This window comes from Cebus imitator, unplaced genomic scaffold (assembly GCF_001604975.1).
Source record: "Cebus imitator isolate Cc_AM_T3 unplaced genomic scaffold, Cebus_imitator-1.0 Scaffold107, whole genome shotgun sequence".
Lineage (NCBI taxonomy): Eukaryota > Metazoa > Chordata > Mammalia > Primates > Cebidae > Cebus > Cebus imitator.
The window spans coordinates 5,851,682-5,865,724 of NW_016107422.1; the positions used below are offsets into that span (position 1 = coordinate 5,851,682).

The following is a 14,043-nucleotide window of genomic DNA, read 5'->3' on the forward strand; positions in this document are numbered from 1 at the left end:
TCGCACCACTGCACTTCAGTCTGGGTGATAAGAGCAAGACTCTGTCTGAGGGAAAAAAAAAAAAAAAAAAGTACCACAAACTGAGTGGCTTACAAGCTTATTCGCTCATAGCTCGGGAGGCTGGAATCCTGAAATCTAAGTGTCAGCAGGGGAGAGGCTTAGGTGGCCTTCTTCTAGCTTCTGGTGGCTTTCGGCAATCCTTGGCTTCTAGCAGCAAAATGCAATCTCTGCCTCTATTGTCCCATTCTCTCTCTATGTGTCTGTGTCTCTTGTTTTCTCTTCTGATAAGGACAGCAGTCACTGGATTAGGGCCCACCCTAATGCACGTTACCTTATCTTATTTTAACTAATTATGTTTCCAAAGAACTTATTTCCACATAGGGTCACATTCTGAAGCTCCAGTGGGCATGCATTCTAGGGGGACACTATTTAACCCAGTACACTTGTGACTACATCGGGCCCCCCTGGATAATCCAGGAAAATCTCATTTTTTAAATCAGCTGATTAGCAACTGCGTTATTCCATTTTGTGTGGCTATAAATACACACCTGAGGTTAGGTCTATTATAAAGAAAAGAGGTTCATCTGGCTCACGGTTCTGTAGCCTGTGTAAGGAGCATGGTGCCTACATCTGCTTCTGATGAGGACCTCAGAAAGCTTCCAGTCATGGTGGAAGGTGAAGGAGCAGGCGTATCACATAGTGAGAAAAGGAGCAAGAAGGGAGGGAGGGGTGCCATGATGCTCTTTTAAACAACCAGCTCTTGCGTGAACTAATGGAGTAAGAACTCACTCAGCACCAAGCCATTTATGAGGGATCTGTCCCCATGACCCAAACACCTCCTACTGGGCCCATCTTCAACTCTGGGGATCACATTTTAATGCGATTTGGAAGGGATAAACATCCAAACTATCTGAGCCACCTTCATGTAATTTACAACTGCAGTTCCCCCTTGCCACATAACATATTCACCATATGTGAGGTTTAGATGTGGACACCATTGGGTGAGGAGGGTACATTGTTCTGTCTAACACAGACATAAAAAAGGCTCCAGAGCTCAGATGATCCAGTTTAGATCACCCCACTGCTGGGCCGCTGGACTGCCCCCAGAAGAATTTGAGGGAGACCCTAGGAGGCCCATGTGCCCCTGGTAAGACCATACTCTCAGCTGCCACCACAACCTGCCCACCTTATCTCTACAAAATGCCCAGGAGGTCAGTTCAAGAAGGAGTCTGTAATTAGAACTGGATTTATCTGCCCTGCAGCTTCACGGAGACCTCAGTGTCCACGTAAATGACTTCTGACACCAGGGCCCCTCAGCTGCTTGTCTTTCCACATCCACCATCTCCATCTTTTCCTTTTACTCCCCTCATCCACATCCTCTCGATTTTCATTATACCGTCACGTGAAGCGTTGTTTTTGGCTTTGCTTGTTGAGGCGGGGTTTCACTGTGTTGCCCATGCTGGAGTGCAGTGGCTGTTCACAGGCATGGTCGTAGCACACAACGGCCTTGAACTCCTGGGCTCAAGCTGTCTTCCTGCCACAGCCTCGTGAGCAGCTGGGATTACAGGTGTGCACCATCTGTACTGATACCCAGAAACAGATTCTGGCTTAAAGAATCTGCGGAGGTCCCAGGCCATCAGTATTGTCAGAACTATCGTGGGCTATTTCTAATGTGCAGCCAGGGCTCTGAGTCACTGCCTGGCCCATTGCTGGGAGCCTCCTAAGTCTTTATCTGTTTTAGTCTTGAGCTGGCACCACCTAGTTTCCAGCTTCCTTCCTGCAACACTCCCAGTGCCCCGCCAGGACTAATGCTGCACTGAATCCTCTATACATTCATTGTTCATTCATAAAATCCTTTAATCCCTGCCTGAAACCCACGAGCCACTGTCCCTACTTCACACATGCTCCCTTTGGGGGGTTTTGAGCACAGGCATGACACGATATGATTTTAAAAGTTAAAGATTATTCTGGCTTCTGTATGGGAAAAAGACTGTGGAGCAGGACTGGAAGCAGGGAGGCTGGTAATCCAGCTAACCGGGAGGTGCCTCCAGTAGCCCAGGAAAGAGCGGACAGTGGGAGAACTGCAGCGGTGGAAGACGTCAGGCTAGGGATGTACCTTCAAGACCTGCTAATGGAGCTGGCTTAGAGAGAAAGAGCAGAGTAAGATGAATTCGTACTTTTTGTCTGAGCATCTGGGTATGCTGCACCTTTAACAGAGGTGTGAATAGCACGCTGAGCAGGTGGAGGTAGAGGAACCTTAGATTCAGCATTGGTTACATCAAATTAGAGAGGCCTAGTAGAATCCAAGGGCAGATGTCAAATGGGCAATTGTGCCAATGAGTCTGGAAGCTCAGAGGAGAGGTTGAGACTGGGAAGATGGATTTCGGTGTCCTCAGTAAATATGTGATGTCTTAGAACCAGATGAGGTCATCCAGGGAGTCATGCAGATGAAGAAGTATGTCCTGGGATACTTGTTTAATGGTCAAGAGGCAGGGGAGGGGGAGTTAGAGGGACTGAGAAGGAACAGCCATGAGTAAAGGGGAAACCAGAGAATTCTGGCATCCCCAGTGCTAAAGAGTTTCATGGAGAAGATAATGACCAGCTGATCCAGTGTAGCAGATGTCGGGTCACAGCAGGTTCAAGGCTTGCCTGTTGAGTGTGGCACCGTGGAGATCACTGGTGACCTCAGCAAGTGCAGGACTCTGGTGTTATAGAAGTCCACCACCAGCGTGGGCACAGAGAGAAGGGAAGCAGGATTGATCGGCAGGATACTGGCCCTCCAAAAATGTTCAAATCTGAATCCCCAGGGCCTGTCTGTTAGCTTACATGGCAAAAAAGGTCATTGCCCATGGGATGAAGTTCAGGATCTTGTGATGGGGATGTGTCCTGGATAATCCAGGTGAGTACAAGGTAATTTCAAGAACCTTAACAAGAGAGGCAGAAAAGTCAGAGTCGGAGAGAGACTAGAAGGTGATCCACTGTTGGCTTTGAGATGTGGTCATGAGCCAGAGGCTGTGTAGAGGTGATGGCAATGCGGGCAGCCTGTGGAGGTGCAAGTGACTGGGAGACAGCTTCTTCCTGGAGCCTCCAGAAGGCGTGCAGCCCTGCCTTGCCTTGATTCTACCCCAGTAAAACCCATTTGGGACCTCTGACCTCCTGTAAGGTAATGTATGTATAATACATACAATAATGTATAACTGTAAGGTAATGAATGTTGTTTATGCTGTTTGAAGCCACTAGGTGTGTGGTGTTTTGCCATGGCAACACCAGGGAAGGAATTTGGGAGATAAATGGTACATTTGCGTGGTGCTGGGGACCCTCCAGATCCAACAGAGGAAAAAACACTGAAGATGCAGGGGAGGAAGGGGAGAACTGGAGGAGGTGCCTCCTGGAAGAGGCAAGAGAGGTGGGGACCTGGGACCCAGGTGGAAGGGTTGCCCTGGTGCAAGGCCAGAGGCCGAACAATGTGTGAGGTCCAGAGGAAGGTAGGTTGTGGGGTTACTCAGTCAAAAGGGATAAAAAAAATCCGCTTCTGACAGCTTTGGTGCCTTCTGTGAAATAAACAGGGAAGGTTTTCAGTGGAGACGAAGAGGAGGAGGGAAGGAGAGAAAGCCAAGTTATAAAAAGCTCAGTTCAAAAAAACTGAGTTAAGGCTGGACATGGTGGCTTACGCCTGTATTCCCAGCACATAAGGAGGCCGAGGCAGGTGGATCACAAGGTCAGGAGTTCGAGACCAGCCTGGCCAACATGGTGAAACCCCATCTCTACTAAAAATGCAAAAATCAGCTGAGTTTGCTGGTGGGTACCTGTAGTCCCAGCTGCTCAGGGGAGGCTGAGGCAGGAGAATCACTTGAACCTGGGAGGCGGAGGTTGCAGTGAGCTGAGATTGTGCCATTGCACTCCAGCCTGGGCAACAGAGTGAGACTCTGTCTCAAAAAAACAAAACAAACAAAACAAAAAATGGAGTTGAATAATTGTACTTCCTGTAACTTTTCTGAAAGGAATAATCAGGGAGATGCACAAGGTTGTATCTGTGAGAATGTGTCTTACCACATTGTTTAAAATCGTGAAAAATTGGGAACAGGCAAAACAGCAGATGAGAGGGTTCTCATTGAAGAAATTGTGTTATATGCATGATAAATCACACTGCAGCCAATATAAACCATGCTTTAGAAGACCATTTAATTAAATGTGAAAATGTACGATCTTGTGAAGGGAATGTGGCTACAAAACAAATATGTACAGAATGAAAGCAATTTTGCAGAAATAGTGTGTGTAAATATGTGCGTTTAAAAAGACTAAGGAAACATGCCTAAATTTAAATAATTATCTTTGCGTGAGGGAATTACAGATACTTTAATTTATTCTTCTTACTTGTCTGCATTTTTATATTAAATAGAAATTATTTTTATATTATGAGTCCCCTTTGTGTGTAGAAAGAGTAAAAAGTCAGAAAGGGATGGATTCAGAAAGTAACATTGGTCAATTTGCTACTCAGAGCTCCGTATGTAGATTATTTAATGAGCAAAACAACCCAGAGAAGGAGGCGTGACATTTACATGTGACTAATGAGGACATTAAGACTCAAAAACCAGGCCGGGCACGGTGGCTCACGCCTATAATCCCAGCAGTTTGGGAAGCCGAGGCGGGTGGATCATGAGGTCAAGAGATTGAGACCATCCTGGTCAACATGGTAAAACACCATCACTACTAAAAATACAAAAATTAGTGGTGCACACCTGTAGTCCCAGCTACTTGGGAGGCTGAGGCAGGAGAATTGCTTGAACCCAGGAGGCGGAGGTTGCAGTGAGCCGAGATCACGTCACTGCACTCCAGCCTGGGTCACAAGAGTGAAACTCCGTCTCAAAAAAAAAAGACTCAAAAACCTAAGTTGCTCCTTTAATATAACCTGTAATGAGAATCAAATCCAGTTTCTCTTCCTCCAGTGTGTCACGTTTCCACATGCTCAGTGTTCTGCCAACAAACTCAAGGGCCACAGATGTGACAGACACCCTCGTCCCTCCTAAAAGGTAAAGACTCAGTGAAGGTGGACACTGGCCACATCCCAGTCCTGTTGCTATGATAGGACGCTCACATTGGTAAAAACGCTGCAAAGGAGCTGGGCGCTGTGGCTCATGCCTGTAATCCTGGAGCTTTGGAAGGCCGAGGCAGGTAGATCACCTGAGGTCAGGAGTTTGAGACCAGCCTGACGAACATGAAGAAATCCCATCTACTAAAGATACAAAATTATCTGGGCATGGCAGCACATGCCTGTAATCCCAGCTACTCAATGGCTGAGGCAGGAGAAGCGCTTGAACCTGGAGGGCAGAGGTTGTGGAGAGCCAAGATGGCGCCATTACACTCCAGCCTGGGCAACAAGAGCGAAACTCCATCTCAAAAAAACAAAACAATAAACAACAACAAAATACTGCAAAGGAAAACACACACACACACACGCACACATACACAAATGAGATTAAAGGTTGTCAGAGATGAAGCCACACCTGGTCTTGTTTGCCCCACCCTAGGGGAAAAGATTCTGCCCCATTGATGGTTGGAGTCTCTTGTGGTTTGAATTGTGGCCCCCAAAGAGATATGTTCAAGTTACAATCCCAGTGCCGGTCCCTATGACCTTATTTTAGAAATAGGACCTTTGCAGATCTCATTAAGATGAGATCACACTGGGCTAGGACAGGCCTTAACTCACTGGTCTCCAGCATTTCGGCACCAGGGACCAGTGTCTTGGAAGATAATCTTTCCATGAAATGGGGGCGAGGGGGATGGTTTTGGGATGATTCAAGTGTATTGCATTTATTATGCACTTTATTTCTGTTATTATCACATTGTAATACATAATGAAATAATTATACAACTCGCCGTAACGTAGAATCAGTGGGAGCCCTGAGCTTGTGTTCCTGCAACTAGATGGTCCCATCTGGGGTGATGGGAGGCAGTGACAGGTCATCAGGCATTAGATTCTCATAAGGAGTGCGCCGCCTAGATTCCTCACATGCACAGTTTGCAATAGGGTTCGAGCTCCTATGAGAATCTAATGCTGCTGTTGATCTGACACAAGGCAGAGCTCAGGTAGTAATGTGAGCGATAGAGAGCAGCTATAAATACAGATGAAGTTTTGCTCACTTGCCCACCACTCACCTCCTGCTGTGTGGCCTGGTTTCTAACAGGCCACAGACCGATACTGGCCCATGGAGCCCAGGGGTTGGGGACCCCTCCCCTAACCCAATGACCCAATGACTGGTGTCCTAATAAGAAGAGGGAAACTTGGAGGCAGATACTCAGAGAGACACAGAGAGGAGAAGGCCACGTGAAGACAAAGGCAGAAGTAGAAGGGATGCGGCCACAAGCCAAGGAATGCCAAGGACTGCCAGCAACCACCAGAAGCTAGAAGGATGGTGTAGAACAGATTCTCCCTCTGAGTTGCCAAGAAGGAACCAACCTGCTGGCCTCTCGCTTTCAGACTTCTGGCCTCCAGAACCATGAGAGAATCCATTTTTGTTGTTTGAAGCCACCCAGTTTGCAGAACTTTGTTAAGGAAGCCCTAGGAAACTAATAAAGGGTCATAAGGAAAAGGCTTGGACTTGTGTTTGAAAGGGTTAACATGAGCCTCTGAGGCTGGGTTGCTTCTTAGTGGGGATCCCCCTTGCACACTCAGGCCTCCTTGCCTGTCCGGCTACCTGGAGGAGTCTCTGGACAGTGCAAAGGCAGCAGCTTGGTCCCAAGATTGGAATTTGGAATTTGGGATGCTGGCATTAGACTTCTCATGAGATTGCTGTGCCTGACTTTACAGTAGCCAAGGAGCACTGGACTTAATAGGGATGCAGGGAATGGGTAGAGAGTCAACATCCTCCACTTAGTGTGTTGCACTTGTTAGTGTGTTAGGAATGCATTTGTTAAGGTGATGGTTTGGGGAACAGTTTCTAACCTAATGAATCTGATAATCAGGAAAGTCCAGTTAAATCACTGCTGGTGCATATACATGTAGGTCTTTTAAAGTGATGGTCTTGAGCTGCGTATCCAGTACAGAAGCCACTAACCACATGTAGCCTCCTAAATCTTTTAAAATGTATCTTTCAGCCAGGCGTGGTGACACGTGCTTGTAATCCTAGCTACTAGGGAGGCTGAGGTGGGAGTATTGCTTAAGCTCAGAAATTCAAGACCAGCCTGGCCAGCATAGTGAGACCCTGTCTGAAAAACATTTTAAATGTTCAATTTTCAGATTAGAATATTCACTCTTCTTGGTGTACATTTCCACTGACTCTGACACATACGTGGAGTCAGGTCCCCAGCACCATAATAGAGATGCAGAAAAGTTCTATCCCACCAAAATATTACCCCATTCCTTTGTAGTCAGCCTTCTGTCAACCCCCAACTCCTGGCAGCCACTCAATCTACTCTTTATCCCTATAGTTTTGCCTTTTAAAATGTAAATTAATTAAAATGAATAAAATAAAATTTGGTTCATCAGTTGTACTGGTCACCTTTCATAAGCTCAATAGCCACATTTAGCTAACGACTACCATTTTAAACAATGCAGATATAGAGTATTTTCATCATTCTAGAAAGTTCTATCACACAGTGCTAGTGAAAGAACATGTATTTAGCGGTAGTTAAATATTCGAGGGGTCATATTCCCCAATGCATCCTCTTCCTAGAAAAAAAGCACATAGAAAAGACATACAAAAATGTCTGATGCAAAGTTTTAGGGTGTCCATTGATCCATTTAAACTCATCTGTAGAGAGGTTAAGGCTCCCAAGTTTCATGTCAACTTGAAAGTCTAAAAGCATTTTTTCTCGAGCCTGGTTTTCTGCTTTCTGTGTTCAGGTTAAACAACAAGCCCAGGCATCATCTGGTAAGCTGGCTGTTTCTCTTTAAGAAGCCATGCAGACAGGCAATTATTCATGGAGATCGCTCCATGCACAGCATCTGGCCTGCTGTGCCGCCTGCTCTTGATTGCAGAAATGAGCTTTTGGAAATCATCATTATTAGTAAATATGGATCGGGAGTGTTTGGGAGACTTAATGGAAGTTTAGTTTCTCCCACACTGAATCTCTTTTGTTAAAATGTAATGGTAAAGGAGTTTCAGAATAAGCTTGGCATGTTAAAAAGGTAGCTTCTTTCTTAAAACGGTGCTCTGAGTAATTCTAGTCCAGATCAATTCCCTTCTGCAAGCTACTTCCTTCCATCCCACAACTTAAGTGCAATAATTGTGTCTGCTTTACTGATGCTGTCTTGTTCACAATCCCTGTTGGATCCCTGACTCCCGATGAGCTCCCAGAGAGACTTGGGGAAAGCCTTTCCCTGTGGCCGCACATCCACTGGTTATAAAACACCCATGCAAAACGGGAAGGGCCCGACTTAAGCATTGTAAATGGATTCTAATATCTAGATCCTGGATCACTCCGCAGCAGTATTTCATCAAGGAAAGTGTGTTGTCTACTTGCCTACACAGCCCCTTCTGAGAGTAGATGCAACCCTAACACCCGAAGAGGTGATCTGGTCCGCATTTGAATGTCTCGTCTGATCATGAGACTTACTTTGTAATTCAGATGTCTTCTGAGAGCTCCAGGTCTCATGGCATCTACTGTACAGTGACTCAGGTACCCATTCCAGGCCCCATGGAAATCAAATCCCTCCCTTTGGGTCTGACTTCCTCACGAGTACGTAAGCCATGCCATTTGCAGGACTCAAAGGAAGGGGTTTTGATTTCTGTGGTGCCTGGAGTGGGTCCCGCCTCAAAGTTCTACACGCTGTGCCTCTTGTGATTGTTCTGTATCTCTGCCGTACAGAGAGGACAACTGTGACCCTGGGCCGTTTTCCTTGATTCATCATCTACCTTCCAACTACTGTGATTACAAGCTGGTTCCGTGGAGCGGAGCTCTTCTGAAAGATGACAGGTCATGGGGAATAGTCACATGCACAGCATGCAGCAAACATTCTAAAATCATGCATTCTGTGCTATTGATCTTCAGAGCCCTCATGGCTCCTCTGCTGGTTCATGCAGGGCAGCACCCTGCCTTCTGCCATCTTCCAAGCTCCTCTTCTCCCTCCTCTTCCTGCCCCCTTTCTCTCTTCTCTTCCCCTGAGTCATAAGTTGATATTGCCATCATTTTCTAATGCAGAACAGCTTACCTCTGTATTCCTGTGCCCTGGTCCTTGCTAGCACCTGCAACCTTAGGACCTCATTCCTATCCCATATTAATCAGGACCTTTGGTTGCAAATGACAGAAACCCAACTCATATTAGCTTAAGGAAAAAAAGAAATACAGTATTCTACCTACTCATAAAACTGAAGGATATGCAGGGTTGGCAAGGGAGGGCTGGCTGGAGGGCTGACTTGAAGGCCTGAGAGTTCTTTTTGTGCCTTTATCCTTCCAGCATCTCACAGGTTCTTGGGTTTATAGGCTCACAATTGTCTCCAGGTAATGGGGCCGTGGCTTCAGGCAGCCATGGACTCCCACCCTGGCTGACTTGCCTCCAGAAAGAGAGCAAACAATTTCAGGTACAGCATTCTGGGGAAAGAGCTCTTCTTGGCACCTTGAGTTACATGCCCACTTCTGGACCAATCATGGTAGACAGAGGAACAGGGTGTCATGACTTGTCCAACCTTAGCCATGCGCTCTTCCCTGTAGTTAGGGAAGCAGCTTTCATATCCCGATAAAAGGGAAAAAAAGGTGGGAGGAATAAAAATCACAGCCAGTGCCTGTGGTGAGTTCTGGATCGGAACCTGGGGCTTAGACAGCCCCGTGACCTGTTGCAGGTCCTGTTATTCACCTTCAACAGAGGCAAGGCCAGAACCAGATCTTTGCTTGGGAAGTTTATACCTTCATGTCTCCCCCTTTCTGGCCGTAAGAAGAGTGCATAGAAGTTAGACAGTAGAATGTTTGAAAGTCGGTAAATTATGTAAACTCCTGCAAGAGGCACTTTTAGCACAACAAATAGAGCTGGAAGGCACTACAAAGAGATAATTTCACTTATCCTACTTCCCGCTCACACTGATCCTAAAACAGCCTGGATGGACGAGTGGTTGTCGTCCCTTGAATTATTTTCAAAAAGGTGAAGCTATAACCTCTCTCTGCAACCAACATTTAATAACCTTAATCATCTGGAAATTCTTCCTTATTTTCCAACCTATATCCTTCTCAATGCAGTTGAAAATCATTTCCTCTCTCTGCTCAGAAAAGGGAGACCAGATGGTCAGTATCCTATGTAAAATAACTTTTAATAAACTTGCCAGAATTAGTGAACCATCACACAGACTTTTTCTTCTCCGGGTGAAATAGTCTTAATTCCATCACATTTTTCTCTTAGGTCTTGTTTTCTAATGTCTAAATTACCTGAGGATCTTTTCTCCTAAAAAGACTTGAATTCTTGCAATCATTTGTAGTGTGTGATAGTATTAAATATTGGTTAGGCAGGAAAGAATCAGCGAAGAAATCCCCAATGCTAAATTAACCCAGCTCCAGACTGGGGGACTCCCAAAGAGATATTCTTTGTTCTATGAAGGTTGGGAGGCCCAGAGCCTAGCCCTATCTAATTGGACATTTTTTAAAGCAAAAGATGTCAATTCATTGCTTATTCATTTCTGTTTTATTTTTGAAAAAAAAAAAAAATTTATCAGTTCTAAGTCATTTGTTGTAAGTGAATTGTTTTTGCTGGGCCTAAAACAAGAGCACATTTTATTGAATTGTTCTAGGTTATTAGCACGGGCAGCTCTCAAGACACCATTTAATGTTCTGCTGGTTGGAGTTAGGGACCCTTCACTTATGATAGGGAGGAGGTGGAGGAGCCTTTTCTCAAATGTAAATCCAAGCTTGGCCAGAAACATAACCCTCCTGGTTGCTGATCAGGAGGCAGCCAGGGTTCCAACCCAGAAACCCTGGAGTCAAAGAAAGATGTGCCCAGGAGCAAGGAAGCACAAGAAACACTTTCTGGCTTGCTGGTGACCTCCCAGATCCCAGAGTGGCAGCAGACAGAGGAGCCATGTTCACTCATTGGATGCAGGAATCTCCTGGCAGCCCCTCTGAGGGTTCCGTGGGGGAAATTCACAACTTGTGAGTTTAAAAAGTGACAGAAAGAAAGAATGAACTGAAGGTGGTTCTGATGGGTAGGAAATTCTTTCAAGATTTGAAATTTGTTTCCATTCTTGGCTGTGTTCTTCCGGGGTGCACAGGCAGACCTGCTTCTCCCTCAGGGTGATGGCTCACTCCTGACAGTTGTGTGGGTTGTTCACTACGCAGCTCCAGCAGGTGCCTCCCACATCATTCTCAATGAAAAAGGGTCCCCCTGTAGTTGTTCAGTGCACAACGTGCATTGCTGTATATGGCGACCCCATCAGTCTCAAACCCCAAAGACCTTCCTGTCAACCAATTTTATTCATCTGCAAATGGGCTGAGAACCACTCAGTACATGAAAAGCAGACATATACAGTAGAGCTACTTTCTGAGCACAATATACAAATTTTGACACAGTTCTTTTAAATTTCTGTTGATATTTGTAGACAGCTACTGCATCATAAACTTTGTTTTCAATTATGTACACTCACAAGTGATTCTGTTTTTGATATATTTAGGGAAAGTTCAGTCACATTTTCAGAATTGTAATGATTCCCCATAAAACATCTGATTCTGAAATTTTGTATTTATACAGTACAAATAACATAATGGCAGGCAAATGATGCTACATATTACCATCCTTTACAACTGCAGTTAAAGTTATTACAGTTCTCCAAACAGTGTGCTTTTCAGTATCATAAATAAAGAGCCTTGGGTACAGGCTATTTGTAAAAATAGATTTAACTTGGAGACCCAGTATCTACTTGTCTTTCTAACACACATTGTATTTCTTCTCAGTCCAGTTTCTTCAACAATATTTGCCTTGAGATGGAATTTCTAAAAATGCTCTTTCACCCAAGGGTCCAGTTTAGCTGGAGTAAGTACCTTGAGCAGAAAAAAACACTGCCTCGGTTTTGGGTGTTGGATAGACTGGAGTTCAGAGGAGCAGAAAAAAACACTGTCTCAATGTTGGGTGTGGGGTAGACTGGTGTTCAGAAGAGCAGAAAAAACACTCTGTTGGTATTGGATGTGGGATAGACTGGTGTTCAAAGGCTTAGCTGGAAAAGAATCCACTCAGTGGGCCTTCGTGGACTTTGGCTGAGTCTAAGCAGAAACTGCTCCTGTTTTTCTAAGGGAGTGTGGTCCTGGGATGAGTGATCCAGGGAGGTTTGACCTGACTAGGGTGCCACCCTTCAGCTGCAATATTCTTCACATAAGCTGCTTCTAAGGAAAGAGGTGGGGAGGATGACCAGGGTGTTGAGGGATGCGGTAAGAATACAGGCCACCAGGGTGGGTGGGACAGACTCACTTGGCACCCATTGACAAGTGGGCACATTCTGTTATTTATTTGTTTATTTAGAGACAGACTCTCACTCTGTCACCCAGGCTGGAGTGCAATGGTATAGTCTTGGCTCACTGCAACCTCCGCTTTCCAGGTTCAAGTGGATTCTCCTGCCTTAGCCCCCTGAGTAGCTGGGATTACGGGTGCCCGCTACCATGCCTGGCTAATTTTTTGTACTTTTAGTAGAGACAGAGTTTCACCATGTTGGCCAGGCTGGCCTCAAACTCCTGACCTTAGGTGATCCACCCACCTCGGCCTCCCAAAGTGCTGGGATTACAGATGTGAGCCACCGCGCCCGGCTGGCACATTCTGTTTTAAAAGGGGTCCCCCAGTCCCAGCAGTCTAGGAATCTCTTCCTTCTTGGGCCTACAATGCCCCCTGTCTCTCACCCAGAGGTTCCAGGGCATGTCCAGCTGTGGCCTCCATGGGCTGCCAGAGAGGCAGAGCCTGCTGGGACAGTAAGTGCTGGCATTCCCGCAAGACTTCATTTGTTCCTTCATTTGTTCATTTGTCCATGCATTCATCTAATTTATTGACCACCAACAGTATACCCTGAATCCTTTATGAAATAAGGTAGAGAGACAGGCAACACCAGTGGCCCCAACTGCTGCCCCAGGCGCTTGTAGGGGGAAGTATCTTCAGCACAAACCCTGCCTGTAAGGAGCTGGCAGGCCAGCAGAATGGTGAGACCCATTAGGACAGAGAAGCCTTGCCGCCAGAGAGAAAGAAGTCTTCATACACAGACAGAGTAGAAGAAATAAGGAGGATCTAAAGTAAGATGACTCGATTTCTAGCTGGAGGGAAATGGGGGTTTCTTCTAGCTCTAGTCTTTGTTGCAAGATCTTCTGAGACTGAAGCTCTGATCACCTTACTGTTCTGGTGGGAAACCATCAATGGCTACCTGTTACCTGCAGAATGATGTAGAGATGCCTTGATGTTGCATTCAAGCACCCTCAAAAGTGACCCTATGATGCCTTTCTAGGAAGACCTCACAGCCTCTCCCTCCTTCAGTTTTGACTTCAACTTGATGGCCTCATCATCTCTTTTCTGAACATTGGTTTTTCCCTTCCTGTCCTCTTCCCAGAAACTAGCAGTGGGGTGGCCCCTGAGGATGAGACCCCTTTCCCCACTGTGTCATGTTAGCAGAAGAAGTGATGTGCTGGGTCCACATAGCCCCCCTCAGGAGAATCAGAGGTTAAAGATGAAGATGGAGAACAAAGAAGTTCAGAGAACAAAGGCCCTGGTTCCATTTAGAACATGGCAGGAGGTGACAGTGGAGCTGGGTTTACGGGCTGGGTGGGACCTGGGGAGAGAGATGCAGGGACCAGGTTAAGATCATTGTTTACCTGGTCTCTTCTCAAAGCAAGTTAGTTGCTTGTTTCAGAGATATCAACAAATCAAAGGAAATGCACACTGGGGGTTTTGGGGTAGATGCATTGGTGCTTTTCTAACTTGATGGTATTTTAATAACATTTGTATCCTATCTTTGTGAACTCAAATGACTGATGTTTCAATATGCACTTTAAAGAGAGATCTTGTACCTACGACAGCAATGTTCTACATGCTGTTAAATAAAATCTATTAAAACCTTAAAGATTTTTCTTTAAAAATGAAACATTGCAGGAAGG

The 14,043-nt window shown here is 45.7% G+C and overlaps 1 protein-coding gene across 4 annotated transcripts in view; it reads left to right on the forward strand.

Annotated features, from left to right (window-relative positions):
* LOC108310758 overlaps positions 1–13,626 on the forward strand; it is a 47,017-nt gene extending 33,391 nt beyond the window's left edge. For 2 of the 4 annotated variants that reach the window (XR_005201737.1, XR_001827902.2), the window contains exons 3-4: positions 11,872–11,950; positions 12,962–13,626. The gene's annotated coding sequence lies outside the window, so the exon portion shown is untranslated. Of the gene's footprint in view, positions 1–438; positions 3,164–3,233; positions 3,632–11,871; positions 11,951–12,961 lie in introns of those variants that run through there. The other 2 variants (XR_005201738.1, XM_037741786.1) reach the window with 2 other exon arrangements.
* The last annotated feature ends 417 nt before the right edge of the window (positions 13,627–14,043 follow it).